Here is a 19,269-nt window from a genome sequence, read left to right as displayed (position 1 = left end):
GACAGTCATTCTTTCTAGGCACTGTGGTAAACTGAATTATTGTCCCTAGTTCTTAATCTCTCCTTATATCCACTTGGCTCTGTAATTTTGTAGTCCTTACTTCCTCTGTGGTCATGAGGTTTGTAAGAAGACATGTCCAGAGCTGCCTGTAGTTTTTCTTCCAACCCCAGGGGAACAACCAACCCAAGAGAATGGACACATGAGAGAGGACCCATGACAGAGAGGATCCTGCTGAGACTGGAGTCTGTGTGCCTGACATGTGCTCCACCCCGGCTACATGAACCAATTCATTTCCCCATTCGAATAAAGCTGGACTGAGCTGAACTTCTGCCACTAGGAATCAATAGCATTCTACCTGATACAGGAAAAAAAAATGTCAAACTCTGAAGAGTGGTATGATAGAACTATGTGTAGAGTGCTATGGAATTTCTGAGTAGCTTGCTTAACCCAGCCTGAAGGGTCAGGAAAGGTTGCTGGAATATTATAGAATCCAGATATTCATTGGAGGTAATGGAACTATATTAGGCTATTTTCAAAAATAAGAATCTCAAATGCCTACAGGGCTGGTAACCTAAATGAGGGAAGTGGGTCACGTGGGAGACCATAGGGAGTGGTGAAGACTATGATGAACTGAGAGTGTCTGCCATGTCTAAAAGGGCTGCTGAAGCTCTCTCTAGTCAACAGTTGCCTGCTCAGACTATATCAGTTAGGTAGGGTTTTGGGAAAACCCAGAAATATTTTTGTTTAATTTATGTACAATAAAATTCTTTCTTTTTGGTGTACAGAACTATGGATTTTGACAAATGCCTGAAGTACTATACCCAACAGCAGAATCATGATACAGAATAGTCATACCCCTTGTTTTCATCCCTCTAGTTTTGATTTCTCTAGAATGTCCTATAAAGGGAATCATATAATACATAACATTCTGTAACTGGCTCCTCTCATTTAGCAAAATGAATTTGAGATTATCATTCTTTTTGTGTAATCCATAGTAATTTGTTTCTTTGTGTTGCTGAGCATGGATGTACCACAGTGTATTCACTAGTTGAAGGACATGGGGGTTGTCTCCAGTTTGGGGCAACTTTCTCCACCTGGACCAAGCTCATAACAAATTCCTAGGTTATGGGAATTCAGGAAAAGAAATGTATGTCCATGGAGCTTATGGATTGAGGGGAGAAAACATAACTAATAAACAAATACAGGGTCCAGTATAAATCATGCCCCCTTTTTATTACAAAATCATAAACATGTAATTCTGTAACATAACAGTATCACACTCAAGCATATTTATGACATTTTAGGTGAAATGTGCAAATTAAACCTATAAATTATTACACCCATATTATTACCCTACCAACCATACTCAAGTAGGCCTTACTTCTGCCGGACCCTGTATATACAATAATGACAGTTACAGAAATGAAAAGTGTACATGTGTGGAGGGGCTCCACCCACAGGGTCCCCCCATCTGCCATGGATGAGAATAAGTCTACCAAGACATGATCTGCTTGGGGAGGGAAGGTGACCGATCTCTCAAAGAAGAAGGGCCATAAAACTTTGGGAAACAAACTCATTTCATGCTTGGACCCTTATCAGAGGATTGAGGGCATTCTTAGCAAAGCAGGTTTCACAGGATTTTATGTATTCTTTCTTAAGCCTGATCACCCCGGGGAATCATCCTTTCCAGCACAGGACTGCACGGCCCTCTGTCATTGTTTCAGGTTTAAGTCAGGCAGGGGAAGTAGCCAAGAGATTAGGAGACTTCTTGCAGACAGAATGAGGACTCAGGCTATATCAAAGCCAAGGGGTGAGGGTCCATCACCCCCTTTTCTATAGCCCCCCAAGTCCTTCCCTGAGGGCCTCTTCATGATTGTGCCTGTCTTAGGTCGTCCCTCCGTTGAGGAATCTTACCCGTCATTGGCTAACCGGTCATGCACTGGGGACCAAGCAGGGTGAAGTAAAGTGGGCAGAGGTGGTTCCCTGACAGGGAGATAAGGTTTGTCTTCTTAGTGGCTTATGGTCCCAAGGTCTCTCGCTCAGCCTTAGCCATGGGGGTTTACAGCTTCTGAAACCAGGCAGGGAGGTTCCCAACATACATGTAAATATGCATTTCGTATATAATATACTGTGTAAATATATAATCCAATGTTGAATTCAGGAGTATGCAGAGAAACACAGGGGCCAAGGACAGTGAGGCATGAGGGATGGGTGAGGAGGCCTCTCTAATATGGCATCAAACTCATTCCTGACAGAAGTGAGGGGCAGGGAAGAATCTGTGGGGACCAGGAGGAAGAGCCTTCCAAATGAATGTGACAAGGGCCAGGGAAGATGACAGGAGGGGAGGTCAGGCAGGCAGAAGGACAAGTCACAGGAGCCTCTGAGGCCATGGTTTTACTTTGAATGAGATGAGGAGTACGGACAGGGTTTGAGTGGAGAGTTGACATTTGCAGGGTAAATGGAGTCAGTCTGGCTCCCTCACCCAGATGTCTGGGGAACTAAGATAAGTAGTGTTCTTATAGCCTTGAGACTGGGTCCAATAAATGGTTCCCATAACATTAAGTATGCTCGCATGAGCAGAATCATGCTGTATTATACAATATTCTAGCTCCCTGCTGGCTTTGTCTGCAATTAGTACATAAGGGCGTTTGGACTCCCCTTATATACTTGAACACGCACCTTGCAGCATTCATGGATCACCCACCCATTAATAAAGGCATGCCAAGCATCCCCATGGCTCCAAGACTTTTCTTCCGTCTGCCTGAATCCAGAGCCGACCTGCCAGGCCTTGACAGGCTGCAACAGAACATTATTAACTTCTGTTTTTAAAAGGTCACTCTACATAGAATATTTTGTATGGGGGTAGAAATTACAGCAGACCAATTGGGACGCTATTGCCCTAGTCTCGGTGAGAGACATGATGGCTTGAACTAGGAGGTGCTGGTGGGAAAAGTGAGGCGCGGTTGGCTTCTGGGCATACTTAAAAGGTGGAGCTGACAGGATTTGTTGGTGGACCAAATGTGTGTTTAGGAAAGAGGGGACGGAGATGACTTTAAGGATTTTTCCCTAAGCAACTGGAAAAACGGAGTTGCTCTCTGAAATGGGGAAGGTAGAGGAGTGAGATTGGGTAATCAGGGTTCAGACTGGGGTGATGCATAGCACCCACATATAATAATTATTGTTAACTGAACCCTGGCAGGGCAAGATGATGAGAGCACCTTTAATACCAGAGTAATTTTCCTCTTCGTTCACTCCCTCTCATCTCCTGCCTAGTGTGCACCTCCCAGCTTCAGCTTAGCATCAGTTACTTTCACATGTGATGGGACTAGTGTACTTGGAGAGGAGCTGAGAGAGGGACTCACCCTATTACTCCAATTACAAACCCTGGCCCAGAGAGGTAAGCAGCCCTCCCTCATGGCCAGAGCTCAGCAGCCTTGCTGCTCCCACCTTGAAAGCAGCAAGATTTTCTTCACCTGCATCTCTCTGATCATCAGTAAATGCTCCAGGGGGCCACGTGAACCCAATTCTAATTTGTAAAAGAGCACCTTGCAGGTGTTTCTGTCTAATAGCATGAATCAGAGAAGAAGAAGAGCAGATTCTGTTTTGGGAAGGTTAGAAACATCTAACATTAACAGGTAAGAAAAGGTTATCCTTATTCCATGCTTTTTCAAAAATCATATAGAATTTTCTAAAATTCTGCTTGCGTATAGGCAGAAAGCTGTTTACTGTAAAAATGAGTATTATAAGGTAACTGTGTATATTGTCAAGGACACAGATTTTGCTCCTCAGAAGGAAGGTGAGGAGAAGCCTGTCTGTTCACTGTGGGGCCTGACCACACCGTCCTGGCCTGGCAGGTGCGCCAGCAAGCAGCCGGCCAGGCTCCTGTGCTCGTGTGGCTGTGGGTGTGCAATGTTGTCTCTGTAATCAGAGCCTCTGCCTTGATAAGCTAATAGCACTTAAAAAACAAAACCTTGAATTTGAGTAATTCCTGAGATTATCGTGAGGGCTTTAATATAAAATTGAAGCTCTTTCAGAAGCATTAATTGACTAAAAAGAACACTATTCAAAGAGCTGCACAGACATCACAAACTGTTTGGTTATAGACTCTACAGTCAGTATCTTAAATCTGGCTACTTAATATACTAAGTGTCATCAAACATTTTAAGTTCAGGATACTTTATATATATTTAAGTTTCTATAAATTTTATGTTGTCCTGACCATTAGGTATTTATTGTTTTTCTTACATTGCCCTATCATGAATCTTGTTTTTGTATGTTAGCAGGAAAATAAGCTTTAGAATATTTCCAACTCAATCTTTCAACTCATCCTTTCTACTGGCCAAGTGTTGATGAAATGCTGTAATTAAAAGAGATCCACTTGTATTTATTTTAAATATATTTATTGATTATGCTATTACAGTTGTCCCATCTCTTCCCCTTTACTCCACTCCATCCTACCCACCCTCTCCCTCCCACATTCCCCCCCTATAGTTCATGTCCATGGGTCATACTTATAAGTTCTTTGGCTTCTACATTTCCTATACTATTCTTACCCTCCCCCTGTATATTTTCTACCTACCATTTATGCTACTTATTACCTTTCCCCCCCCTCCCCCTCCCACTCCCCTATTGATAACTTTCCATGTGATCTCCATTTCTGTGGTTTTGTTCCTGTTCTAGTTGTTTGCTTAGTTTGCTTTTGTTTTTGTTTTAGGTGTGGTTGTTCATAACTGTGAGTTTGCTGTCATTTTTACTGTTCCTATTTTTTATCTTCTTTTTCTTAGATAAATCCCTTTAACATTTCATATAATAAGGGCTTGGTGATGATGAACTCCTTGAACTTGACCTTATCGGGGAAGCACTTTATCTGCCCTTCCATTTTAAATGAAAGCTTTGCTGGATACAGTAATCTTGGATGTAGGTCCTTGCCTTTCATGACTTGGAATACTTCTTTCCAGCCCCTTCTTGCCTGTAAGGTCTCCTTTGAGAAAGCAGCTGACAGTCTTATGGGAACTCCTTTGTAGGTAACTGTGTCCTTTTCTCTTGTTGCTTCTAAGATTCTCTCCTTCTGTTTCATCTTGGGTGATGTAATTATGATGTGCCTTGGTGTGTTCCTCCTTGGGTCCAGCTTCTTTGGGACTCTCTGAGCTTCCTGGACCTCCTGGAAGTCTACCTCCTTTGCCAGATTGGGGAAGTTCTCCTTCATTATTTGTTCAAATAAGTTTTCAATATTTTGTTCTTCCTCTTCTCCTTCTGGCACCCCTATAATTTGGATGTTGGAACATTTAAAGATGTCCTGGAGGTTCCTAAGCCTCTCCTCATTTTTCCGAATTCTTGTTTCTTCATTCTTTTCTGGTTGGATGTTTCTTTCTTCCTTCTGGTCCACACCATTGATTTGAGTCCCAGTTTCCCTCCCATCACTATTGGTTCCCTGTACATTTTCCTTTGTTTCTCTTAGCATAGCCTTCATTTTTTCATCTAATTTGTGACCAAATTCAACCAATTCTGTGAGCTTCCTGATTACCAGTGTTTTGAACTGTGCATCTGATAGGTTGGCTATCTCTTCGCTGCTCAGTTGTATTTTTTCTGGAGCTTTGATCTGTTCTTTCATTTGGGCCATTTTTTTGTCTTGGTGCGCCTGTTATGTAAAGGGGCAGAGCCTTAGGTGTTCACCAGGGCCGGGTAATGCTGGTCGCTGTGCTGTGACGCTGTACGTGGGGGAGGGGCCAAGAGGGAGCAAAGGCACCCACTCTCCTCTCCACCAGACTCCAATCCCTCACTCAGCTACCCACAATCAAACTGGGCCCCTCTGGTGCTGGTTCCCGAGTGGATGGGCTTGTGCACGCCCTAGGCCCCTGTGGGTCTCTCCAATGACCTCTCCTGTGAGGCTGGGAGTTTCTCCTGCTGCCGCCTCAACCCCCATGGGTGTTTTCAATCAGAGGTTTGGGGCTTTATTTCCCCGCACTGGAGCCCTGGGTTGCATGGTCTGCTTTGCTCCCCCCGCTGTTTCCTTCCGGTCTATCTATGTGCAAATGTGGGGCCCCGGGGTCTGCTAGCTGCCACACTGCCTCCCCTGTTCCATAATCTGCCACCTTGCTGGGTCCACCAGCCACCACCTTGCAGCAAGTCCTCTACTCCCCGCCTGCCTGTCTCTGCCCTGGCTCCCCGTCTCCGCCCCTCCTACTGGTCTGGATGAATGTTTCTTCTTTATCTCCTTGGTTGTTGGACTTCCATACAGTTTGATTTTTTTGTCAGTTCTGGTTGTTTTTTTGTTTTTAAATTGTTGTTGTCCTTCTTTTGGTTGTGCAAGGAGGTGCAGTGTGTCTACCTATGCCTCCAGCTTGGCCAGAAGCCGAGATCCACTTCTGAGATGGTTAACATAAAACATGCGTTTTGCTTGGCAGAAGATTTTGTGTTTGGGCTCTTGAAAGACAAAACTGTAAACATAATATTAAACTAGTATTAAGAGTGACAAGCAAGACATTTAAAAGATTGGGTAATTGCTATTCCCCCAATTAAGGTGAAAGAAACCATTAAGTTGCAGGCTAAGCATTGCCTGTCACCTTAGGGCCCCTGGCATAATCATGTTACCAGTGGGTGTGAGTTACCTTGCTTTTTGTCTTGTAAAACCACTGGTACCACTTAGGTGTTTTGTGCTACAGGTTATAAAAGACTCACACCCCCTAAACACTTAGAAAATTGATGACCTTATGTCATAAATTGGTTGGTAGGGAATTCTCCAAAGTTAGCTTATTTAACAATTCAAAGGTGTAATTTAAAAGAAATATTCTTGCTATCTTTGATGCTATGGATTTTGGCCTCACATTTGTCCTGGTTGCAAGATGGTTGCAGCATCTTTATCCAGAATTCACATCTGAGGGAGGAGAGGAACTTGGTTTTCTCCTTTTCTTCATTTTATAAAAGCATGGAAACCTTTCCCAAAAGCTACCCATTGGACTTCCACTCCCATTGGATTGGCCACAGCTGTGTCACATGTGGTGACTAAACCCAAACCAGCAGGGAGAGCAGGTTACCATGGTTGTCTTTGACCCCCATAAACATGGCCAGAAGCCATACTTTCCATTAAGGGTGTAACCCCCAACACCCACCCAAAGGCAACATTCTGTCAGCGAAGGAAGGGTGTGGGTAGAAATGCATGCAAACCCACCAGTTTTTTCCTGGTCTCACACTCTGACTTTCTTTCCACCTTTCCAGCTGCTCCATTGTAGTCCCACTTGCTCACTTCTCTTCCTCTGCCTGGCTTTAATATTGGGACCCTTCAACACTAAGCCACTTCACTTCTCTTCTCTGTGTGTACTCTCTGCTCAGGCCTATGGTTTTAAATGCCACCTACTTGGTGGCAACCCTCCACACCGCTGTCTTCAGCCCAGACCTCTCCTCTGATCTCCACATGTGGGCATCTAACTGCCCACTTGACCACTTGTACCTCACTTCCAAATCTGTGAAGTAGCTCAAACACGATCTGTCCAAAATTCAATTTATTATTTTTACCAAATCAGCCCTTCCCCAGGCTTTCCCATCTTAGAAAATGGAAGCTCCCCCTTCCCAGTGTTTCAGAACAAATGCCTGGGAGTCAGTCTTGATTCATCTCCCTAACTACCCACCACAACCACTTGTCCTTTGTTTAACACACCTAGCATGCCACTTCCAGGGCCCGGCCCACAATGTGTGCAATAAACAGTTGTTGAGACCTGGCCAGATGATCCAGTTGGTTGAAGTGTCATCCCGTGCACCAAAAGATTGCAGGTTAGATTCCCAGTCAGGGCACATACCTAGGTTGTGGATCCAATCCCTGGTCAGGGCGCATATGGGAGGCAACCGATCTATGTTTCTCTCTCTCTCTCTCCCCCTTCCTCTCTCTTTAAAAATTAATAAGCATATTTTCAGGTGGGAATTAAAAAAAAAACTTGTTGAAAATTATTGGATGTGCTTGTGTTGTACATGCCTTGACTGGAGAGTAGAAACATGGAGGTGTACAAAGAGCTGGTAATAATATGTGGCATTCTGTTAAAAGTGTTCATTCTGGGATGAACTGATGGAAACAATGACTGCTTCCTGCGAGATGTAATGTCACACTTCCTCCCCAATTCAAACATAACCCTAGCAGTCTTCTGGCAGGACTTTGATGAGCACTGGGGAGAAGTGGAGATGGAATCCTATAATTTACTTAGAGCTTCTCTCAGATGCACTGGCCTCCCCATAAAGTTCCATAATTAAAAGAAATGCCATAATTAAAAGAGATCCACTCCTGAGATGGCTAACATAAAACATGCCTTTAGCTTGGCAGAAGAATTTGTGTTTTGGCTCTTGAGAAAAAACTGTAAGCATAATATTAAATTATGGTAGCAAATTGTAATGTATGATATGGACTTTCTCTCAGTAAGGCTTGTGATCAATGACCACTGAAATGGAGAGCTGAGGGATGTTGATCTTTTCTTTTCCATCATCAATAACACTGATGGCCGTGATGTTGGAAAGATGGGGGATAATAATAACCAGTTACCGCAGCCTGACGAGCAGGTACAAAGCCTTGGTGGCATATGGCAGTGAGCATTTCTTTTCCATGCTTCTGCAACATGGCTGAAGGGGCTCATCTAGGCTGGATATTGATATTGATCAACTGGGTTTGGTGGGACTGACTCTGCTCTACATTGTGGGTCCCAGCTGAAGGGGTGGCAGTTACCCAAGGGAAGTTCTCATAGTAAGGACAAAAAGCACTGGAGGGCCTGTGGAAACACATGAAGCCTCTTAAAGCCTAGGCTCAGAACTGGCGCACTGCCAGTTTGGCTAGTTGTCAAAGCAAGCAACAAGATCAAGTCCAAAGTCAAGGGTAGCACATCATGCCTTGTGTGGAAGGATCTACAGCGTTATAGGTCAAGGAGCATGGATTCAGGGAGGGGTGATGACTGGGGCAATATTTTAGTCTGCTGGAGTATATACGACTACCCACCAAAGAAAACAGAAGAGAAAGCTTGGGCTCAGCTTGAACTGATCAAGTCCATGGTGGGGGTGAATCTCCCTTTGTTCCTGTCTGCTTTTGCTGTGATTCAAACTACATTTGATGGTCCCTTTAGCAGAAACTCCCCAGTATAGGTTCCATCCCTCCCCGATCCACCCATTTGTTATCTGTTCAATTACGCCCAGACCATTTCCCAGGCTGGTGCCCTGGATATGGATTCCTCTAGTGTGGTTGTTAGGGGAAACATTTTGTTTCTCATGTGCTGACACAATTTTCTATCTCTCTGAAATTAAAAAAAGAGAGAGACAGAAACAGAGAAACGCATACTCTGATGGTTGTAAAGGATAACGAGTAATTTATTCAGAGCTATAAACAAATCGAGCTGTCATCTTCCAGACAGAATCAATAATATAATTTTAAGCCCACACACATTTACAAATGCTAACACTCCCTCGCAGCTGGGTTGCCATTGGCAACCAGGGAGTGCAGCTCGTGATCTGAAACCAGCCTGGTGAGTACATTCTGCAGACAGACTCCAAGGGAGAAGAGGATGTTAGTGTTGGCTCTGATCTGGCCACCACACGAATGCACCCCTTTGATGGTTTAGATTAGTTCTGGTTTGAACTGTTCGGCTTTTTAAAGCCCCCATTTGCACAAGACTTCTTCAATATCCCTTCTGTGTTTATGTCTAAGCAGGCTGAGGGCCAGAGTGGGGAGGCAAGGGAAGGAGCTGTGTGGACTAGAGCAGGTGATGAGAAACTTACCCATAGCTGCTGGTGGTCAGAGCAAAGAAAGGTGGTGCTCAGGTCAGAGATAAGGGGCAGGCGGGTTGGTAACCAGGAAAAGTGGGCTCAATGGGTCTTCCCCCAAAGAGGGTCTGATCACATGGTTGTTTGTTGGAAAAACAAGGGGAAGAAACAGGAAGTTATGAAGGGGAAAGAGAAGGTGGTCTGAGCAAATACAAACACTGAGACTGGGGTGAGGTCAAGCAGGTCCCACTAAAATGGCTGGGGTATGATGGGGTGGAACACAGGAAGGACCATTTAACTATGTCAACACAAACTTAAATTCACCATCAAAGGAGTCTGTCTTCATTAGCTCTGGCTGCCACCACAAAATATCATAGACTGAGGGCTTCAACAACAAACATGTATTTCTCATAGTTCTCGAGGTTGCCAGCATGGAGGGGTTCTTGCTGAGGGCTCCCTTCCTGGTTAATAGACAGCTCAGTTCTCCTTGTATTCTCACATGATGGAAAAAGAGGTCCTCTCTCTCATATCTCTTCTTATAAGGGCACTAATCCCACTCATAAAGGCTCCACCCTCATGACTTAATAACCACCCAGTGTCCCATCTCTGAATAGTGTCACAATGGGGATTAGGGCTTCAACATATAAATTGGGGGAGGGGCAAAGCTATGAACTGTGGGATGTCCCTGGTGAGAAAGCCATGATAGTCACAAGAATCATGAAAACATTTAGTGAGGAATGAGGTGGTGTTTGATGACACAATAACATTACCTGCCCACCCTCACTGGCTCCAGGCCTGACCAGACTCAGAGAAGAGCAAGCTGGTAGAGAGACCTGGGTGACATGCCACACCTGGCACTGAGCAGCACATGCCTCCACCTGCAACTGAGGCTTCTACCTCAGTTTACACACCTGCTGCAATGGGCTGTACCACAGGTGGGAATAGTGTGAGCAGAAGGTCTTTGGTGAGACTAGACTGTGTGTTCCTAGGTGGGAAAGAAACCTGGGATCCAGAGGGTTTATGTGATTGAGGTTGGACCCATCAGGAGAGTATATTTTCCCCCTACTTTTTTTTTGGTAAGAACATTTAAGTTCTCTGTTAGCAAATTTCAATTATATACTATAATGCCATCAACTATAGTCACCATATTATACATTAGATCCTTAGACCTTATTCACATTACAACTGAAAGTTTGTACTCTTTTAACACCTCTCCCTATTCCACACCCAGCCCCTGGCAACTATCACTCTACTTTCTGTTTCCATGAGTCTGATTAATTTTTATTTTTAAAGATTTTATTTTTAGAGAGGGGACAGGAGGGAGAAAGAGAGGGAGAGAAACATCGGTGTGTGGTTGCCTCTTGCACACCCCCTACTGGAGACCTGGCCCACAACCCAGGCATGTGCCCTGACTAGGAATTGAACCACCAACCCTTTGGTTCACAGGTCGCCACTCAGTGCACTGAGCCACACCAGCCAGGGTGATTTACTTTTATTTTTAGATTCCACATATAAGTGAAACCATACTATATTTGCCTTTCTCTGTCTGACTTATTTCACTGAGCATAATGCCTCCAGTTTCACTCATGTTGTTATAAATAGCAGGATTTCCTCTTTTTAAAGGCTGAATAATATTCCATTTTATATATACCATATTTTCTTTACCCATTCGTCTGTCAGTGAATACAGGTTGATCACATTCTTTGGCTATTGTGAATAATGCTGCTATTAACAGGGAGGGGTGGTGCAGATAATCTCTTTGAGATAATAATTTTGTTTCCTTTGCCTATCTACCAAGAAGAGAAATTGCTTGATCATATGATAGTTCTAGTTCTAATTTCTGTTTTCCATAGTAGCTGCATTTATTTACATTCCGAGCAACAGTGTATAGGGTTCCCTTTCTCCACACCCTTGCCAACACTTATCTCTATCACTTTTTGATAACAGTCATTCTAACATGTGTAAAGTGAGAAGAGTAAAGTACAGTAGGCAACCATAAAAAGCACCTGAGTGATCACCTGACAATCTCACTTTACAGACAGGAAAATGAGGTTAAGTGATTTGCCCAAGGTCAGACAACCAGAGAGTGGCAAGTGTGCACAGACTGTGGGGCAATGGAAAGTCCCTGGGCTCCAAGCAGAGAGTGGCAAGAGCAAAAGGATGTTAGAGAAGGAAGTCTGGGGTCAAGAGGATTAGGGGAGACCCAGAAACCACCAGGGTTAGGGTCACAAAACTGAAAGATAATAGGAGAAGGACTGAGTGACTTGGTGACTGAGCAGATAAAGGGGATGGAGGATGAGAAGGAGCAAAGTAATGAGAAAGTTTCTGAGTTTGGGCAGCTGGTCAAATGGTTGTTCTATCTCCAGGAAAGTGGGGAGTAGAAAGAAGCCAAAAGGCCTTAGGCTCTGAGGCTGGGGTGCTGGCTAACTATGGTTCACAGGGAAGTGAGGCTGGAGGGGAGTTGGTCATGCTGGGGTCCAGGAGCCAGCAAAACAACCATGAGGACAGACCCTGCAGCCACTGGAGGCTGCCTGGATCTCTGGGAGTGGAGGGATCCTCAGCTCCATCTCCCAAACTGAATGTGAGGGTGAGCACCAGAGTCTGCTTCCAGCTCTAGACTCTCTTGTTCTGAAATCCTTGGTTTTATATTTCCCAGTATCTATCCTTGCTCTGATAATTTTTTTTTTATTATCCTGTGTGTACAATCTCCTCTGAATTACTAACCTTGACCATCAGCCCTGTGCGCATGGTATTCAGTGACACCAACATTTCTGAGCGAGAACAAGACACTCTATACAAGCCTTCAGCGAGTCACCTCATCCTACAATTTCCTGTTTTTACAATGTCTTGTGGATGTGCCTCTTCATTTCTTAAAGACAAAATCCAACCTCCTAAGTATAACATAGATTTCTTCGAGATCTGACCCCCTATAACCTCATGCCTCCCATCTCCCAGGCTGGCACCAAAATTTCCCCTGAGCTTACTTACCTACTTGCAACTCCATGACGACACCCAGCTACCAGCTCATTTTTGCCTGTCCATTGTTTTATATGTTCTGTCTTTTCCTAGAAGGCACTGCCTGTCTCACCTGTCTAGAAAATTAATATTCTTTCCAATGGCTTCTCCCTTGGAAAAATACAACTGCTTTCCAGCCCTCCAGCCTGAGTTAAATGCTTCCTCTCTGTGTTGTTACAAGACTCCAACGAATACCCTTTCACGTGGCACTTTTCAGTGTTAAAATGATTGGTTCACTTGTCTGTCCTCTACTTTGTCTTCATAGTCCCAGCATCTAGCCCAATGCATGCTATAAGACATGCAGTTAATAAATGCCTATCAAAGGAAGAGAATGAATAAATGAAGGAATAGTTTTGCAATGCTTTGCCACCATGCACAACCCCATCCTGAAGGGTCAGGGCTTCCAGAACACTGAGTCTGACTCAGGAGAAAAACCACTGTCCTCACACTAGTTGCAGGTTTGGGGATATAGATGCTGCTAAAATGGATAAAAAGTAGGATAATGATAGTGTTTAGAACTGACAACAGATGGTTGTTGGCACCAATTTAACCCCAACAGGACCCCCTAATTTGGGGTGCATCCAGAAAGAAACGACTTAGTGCAAACAGCTCAACAGTGATTCAGCATGGCTGTGAAAATGGCACTGCTGTGGAACAGCTCAATACTGCTACAACACAACTGTGAAACCAGCCTGGCTGTGAGGCTGCCCCAGGGCCAGGCCCCTCTCTGGCTAGACAGCTCTGCCCTGCTCTGAAAAGACATCTTCAGTATTTCAGCTCAGCCAGGGAGACTCAGCCTTCACTCTTTGGTGGAAAACAGAAGTGTGCTTCAGAGCCAGAGGAAAGCTGGTTTATATGGACAGAAGTCCCGTCCCTGCTTCCTGACTGGCCCGTCCTCATGCAAACGAGGTCAGTTGTCCCATGCCAGTGCCAGAGTGGCTTGGCTACCAGCTCTGTTTCCATCTAGTCCCCTGATGGGATTCCTGTGGCAGGGCAATAACCAATAGAGTAACTAGAGCCATTAGTTTACCGAAGGTATCTCAGCTACCTGCCAAATTCAAAGATTCAATCTCTTAAAAAATGGCTAAAACAACTTAGAAAGGTTAGAGAACAACAAAGGCACTTAGTTCATGAGAGAAAGCATGGATAATTGACAAAAGGTATTTGGCATCAGGAGTAAAGATTCCAAGCATCATGATATGGAGGGGATACAGTGGCTTGATGGATCATTTCTATCCTTCCTACAACCATTACTCAAGTTTTTATAGGAGGTTTTAATCATTTGGTTATAGAGAGCATCAATAGCTTGTACTGTCCTGATTGTACAGATTAGAATAAAAAGCAAAACAATTTGCAAACTGGACCTTAAAAGTAGCTCCAAGTCCAGTTAGGAGCCAGTTAAAAAACATCAGAAAATTTAAATCCTAACCAGCCATTGACACTAGAAGCAAACTGGAATGCCCCTTAAAGGATCTGGCAAGATGAAAGAGTTTGCTTCTAATTCCATTTGGGAAGAAGCATTTATCCAGGTACAGCAAGAGGTATTGATGTATGGCACAAACTCTTCCTTGGGCTGTGAGCAAATAATCAAAATAGAGCAAAACAGAGCAAAAGTCTATTGTCCAGGACTACTCATGCTCTAAAGATGTTTGCTGGGCTCAAAGAGTTCTGGTGGCTGAGCAAGCAATTTGATTGATGGTTCTGGTTGGATTTTGCATTATATCTAAGCAGTACCAAGGCCACCCCATGATAATTACAATTCTGAGAAAGCCATTACCCTCATCTCCTGAAAATCCTGTTAGTAAGTCACTTTACTCAGAAAGGCCATGAAAGTTATCTTCATAAACAGAGGGATCCTTATCAGGGTAGTAATCTGCTATTGAAAAGGTCCTCTTTTTTCTTTGCTGAGAACTCAGAGGAGTGGTTGTTATCATTTTGACCCAAATGGCACTGTTCTGGTTGGTCAGAATACAGCCACTCTGGTTGGTAGAGGCTGCACAGCTCTGATTGGATGGTGAAGTTTTTTGTTCCTATTGGTTGAAATAGGATTCCAGGAACTCCTTTATAAGGGCTGGCTCAACCGGCAGGAACACAGAGCAAGCAGGCAGTTCAGTGCACGTTTCTCCCTGAAGTGCAGTTTGCACGAGAGGCCTCTGTGCAGAAATGGCTGCTCTGCTTATTAAATTGAGCACAGTTAGCCACAAGGATCCCTTCTTAGTAGGTGTCTTCTTTTTTTTCTTCCCCCTCAGGGTTCACAGAACCCAAATGGAACCTAGAGATTTCTTAGCTCACCTTTGCATTTTAGGGACAAGTGCACATGACTGGATAATGAGAAGGCCACTGAATGTAGAATTTAAAATTCCCCTTAAAATTTAATGGTAGTTCCCACAAAAACTTCCTGCTTGCTGCCAATAAGTGGGCCAATTGTTTGGTTTCAAAGCACTTTTTTTCATTACAAAATAAGTGTTCTTTATAAAATACTATACTCATAGTATTTGCATAGCAATAGCAATTGTATAGACTCATTGTAAAAAGATATAGAGAATAGAGATAACAACAAAGAAAATAAAATAGAAACCATGTGTGGAGCCTCCATCAGAGACAATTTGTTCTTTTAACTTAACTTTTTGGATCACAAGGAACAGACAACCCATCAAGGTAGCATAAGCCAAGGAACTTTGTGGTGGGGACCCACATGGAATAACAGGGAATCTCATGGAAATCCTCGGACAGCAGCTGTCTCTGAGCTGAGCCTTAATGAGGCTGGAGTAGGGAGTGGCTGTGAATGCAAAGGATAGCTAGATCCAAGGAATAATAGCTCAAAATCTTTACTCTGGGGCCCCACTATTCTCATAACTCAGTTCATTCCACATCTGTATCTTTCTGTCCTGTTGCCATTCCCTGAAAACTTTTCAGAAGTCCTCATTTATGCAGTGAGCCAGAGACTTGCCCTGGCCCAGCTCATCTCTTCTGTAGTCCTAGGGTTGATGGATGTCTCCTACTTCACCCAACCAGCTGTGGACAGGAGGGTTGAGCACTTGATCAGCCTCTTGTAGGATAGGGACAGGTAGGGCTGGCCTTAATAGTAATAATAACAAGACTAATAATAGCTAACATGTGTAGACCACCTATTGTGTGCCTTGCACTGCTCTGAAGACTTGACATCATTATAACATTTACTTGACTTTTTACCCTATGACGTAGGCACTATAACTAGGCCATTTCACAGTTGGGGAAGTAAAATATTAGAAACCATGTAGCTATATCTCGCTACCACCCTAGAAAAAAGATGATGTGTCTGCAGTGCCTCCATAGCCTGTGCTCCTCTCTCCCCTTCCTGCAGAGGCCCAGGGCTCTCATCTTAATTGCCTTTTACACATCTTTCCTTTTAAATCACATTTTAAATGCACTTCATTTCAATGCCCATGCTCTCAAGTCATCCCTACTCCTTCTCCCCTCCCCCGTACTTCCAAATTCTGCTCCATTCAGTTCACCTCCAGCTCTCCTCCCCTCCCTTCTCCTTGCCCCCGAAAGTCTGGCTGGACTGTTGTAGAGGGATTTCCATTATTAGAGGGACCTTTCCTCCAGAAAAAATTAAATGGTCTTTTGGTCACATGAAGTGAAATTTTAGGACACCAAGAATAAGTGACTCATCAAAGGGTTTCACAGGCTCTGTAGGCATGCAACATCCAGGATGCCCTGAAAAGAGGGTGCTCTTAATCACCCAATGATCCTGACCCCTGTCGAGGCCCCAAGGTCTACCTTGTAGCCTGTGGCAGAGCCTGAGTGGGATAACTGGTCTACCTTTTTGTTCCTTTTCCCAGAGAGGAAATCATGAGCACAATAAAATAAAATGAGATTACCAACTTATACTGCATTATTTGGCAACCAAAGAGATGAGTTTCTCTCTAATCTCTGTATTTCAAAAAGATCCAATAAGCAAGATCTTTAAGCCAAGGAGGTTTAGTCAAGGACTACCAAGTGTTACTCTGAGTACAGGTAAAAAAGAGCACAGGACTTAAGAAAGAAAGAAAAACAAACTAAAATCCATGATTACCTCTGTCTTTTTAAGCTTGAAACACTTACATGGAAAACCCAGCAACATCAGGCACCTTTGGGAGATTTTCCTGAGCAGCCTCCATAAAATTAATAACAATTAGGATTATTACTTAAACAACTTGTCATTTCTATCTAATTATCATGCACTACAGTAAAAATTATGACAGATTTGCTTTGTTGCAGGCTTTAATTACAATCTTAACTTCCATGGATTTTATACTAATAGCTTACTGATTACTTGTAATATTGTCTACTCAGAACTGCGAACATTTAAGAAACTAGTAGTTCGGGGCAGGGTATCTGGGTCTCTTTTTATTTTCTCTTTTCCTTTAAAAACTTTTTTTAAAGCAGAGTGGAAAGAGTTCAGCTCAGTGTCTCCTATCTTGGTCAATTAAGGCAGAGATCCTGCCTCCACACCCCCAAAGTCCTTTCCTACTTTAGGCGCCACCCCTGAGAAGGTGGCAACTTAGGCTGGTCAAAAGGAAATTGCAAGTGCAGTCGTGGCAATGCCCGTGAGGTGCGGTGGGACCTAGGCTCCCTACAGAGACCCCTAACAGGACTTTGTCCCCAGGTAGGGTCTAGCAGCATCCTGGCCCCAGCAGCAATCCTGGGGGAGCTGGTAATATATGGGGCTCAAATGTGCCCCACTGGACCTCACATCGGGGACAGCAGGGGCTGTGGGGAGCCGAACCCCCAGCCTGGCTGCTGCGGGCCTGCCTTACCCTAGAGAGGATGCACAGCCACTCCATGGGAGTGGAGGACTGGGCCCTGGGGGGAACGCTGCCACACCATGTGCAACTGGCTCATTACCTGAGCACAGAAATTTTAAGGAGGGTAACAAGCCCAACTGCCCCTGCGTGGGCAGTGGGCCTCTCAGCAGGGTTCTGGGGCTGGGCTGCAGTGCCCTAGGGCCCGTGGCCAGGAGGTCAGCTTTCTGACCATGACCCAGCTTAAAGCCAGGGTCCATACTGGATGTGTTGTGGCCTCCTCCCAGGTAAAGTTCTATCGTATGTTTGTTGATCCTTAAACATCTCTTTCCCCATATACCCTCCCCCAACCCAGAAGATCTCCCAAACCAACCATGGCTCTCTCTTTATCTACTTTCCATGTTTATCTACACTTTCCTTTTTTTTATGTCCAATGCCTTTCCAGTCTCATTCTTTGCTTTCCAAGGTCACAATTGCCTCCTTGGATAAATCAGATTAATGCTTATATGCTAAGGATATGAATAAATTTCAATTTCATTTGATTTCAATTCCATGTACTGAGCACTAGAGAAAACTCAAACTTAAACAAAATATAGGCCCTCAAGACTACACAGCTAGCAGCTAGCATGGTTTTCTCTCAAAGAAAGTGTTTTAGGTGTCACCATGATGAGATTTTAAAAGTGTTAATAATAGTATATTTATGTTACTGTGCACTAGAAATCTAACAAGCACATCACATGCATGATTTCATGATTACTATTGCTTAGAATAGGCTAAAGGAGGTAGTATATAAAATGAGCAAGTTTATTTAAGTAAAAATATTAAGTAACATAGAAATGGCAAAAATTTATACAGGTGATGGATTCATGACTAATTTTTAGGAAATAAAACCTTGGTAAGGAAGGAAGACGTGTATCCAAAAGACAAATGCTGCTAATAGGGAGACTTCTGGTTTGGGCAACCAGGAAGGCTTCATAGAGGAAGAGGCGTATGGGCTGTGCCTTTAAGGATGGCTAGGAGTTTTCCAAGATTGTAGAGGATGCTCCACATGGAGGAAACAGCACGAGCCAGGCCACACAAGTGATTGAAGCAAACAGGGCCTGAAGTGCAGGGTCATGAGGAGGTAAGAACTAGGTTTTGCTCGTTTTGCCATAGTGATCTATGCAGATCATCTGTTACAAGGGGCTTCCTTGGGGCACGGATCTTCATTCTGTGTTGAGATCAATTAATGGGTCAGGAAGTTGATATAATGGGATATGACTGACATCTGAAAAAATGACAGACAATAGTTAATATTCCAGAATAAGCATGAGTAGTGTGTTATAAACTTTTGTTTTCTAAGTGTTCATTGAGTCATGATGTAAAAAGGCTGAAGTCCAAAATATCTGGAACCAGTAGCCCCAAGTGATAAGACTTCCAGCCACAGAGCAACCTCGCAATCTATTTCTAGTCACCTCTCAAGTCAGCACATCCAGCATTCATCATGTAGGTTCTGCTCCAACCTTCCTTTCGCCCATCAACCCCTTTTAAGACTTCTTGGATTAAGGAGGAAGTTCTGGTCATCATCAGAGGATGGCAGAACTCTGTGGGGCATTTTAGGGTTAAGGGTGAATTGTTAACTGTGGCCAGCCTGGGTTTTGATCTTCTGCTGATTGGGTTAACCATTTTGGAAACTGCCGTTGCCCAAGCCATATTGCTTATGACTGGCTCTGTTTGATAGGTTATCTCTGAGGCCCGAAGCTCCTAATGGCCATCTCTA

The sequence above is a fragment of the Desmodus rotundus genome, chromosome 3 (assembly GCF_022682495.2).
Source record: "Desmodus rotundus isolate HL8 chromosome 3, HLdesRot8A.1, whole genome shotgun sequence".
In the NCBI taxonomy this organism is placed as follows: Eukaryota; Metazoa; Chordata; class Mammalia; order Chiroptera; family Phyllostomidae; genus Desmodus; species Desmodus rotundus.
This window is presented reverse-complemented; position numbering follows the sequence as displayed.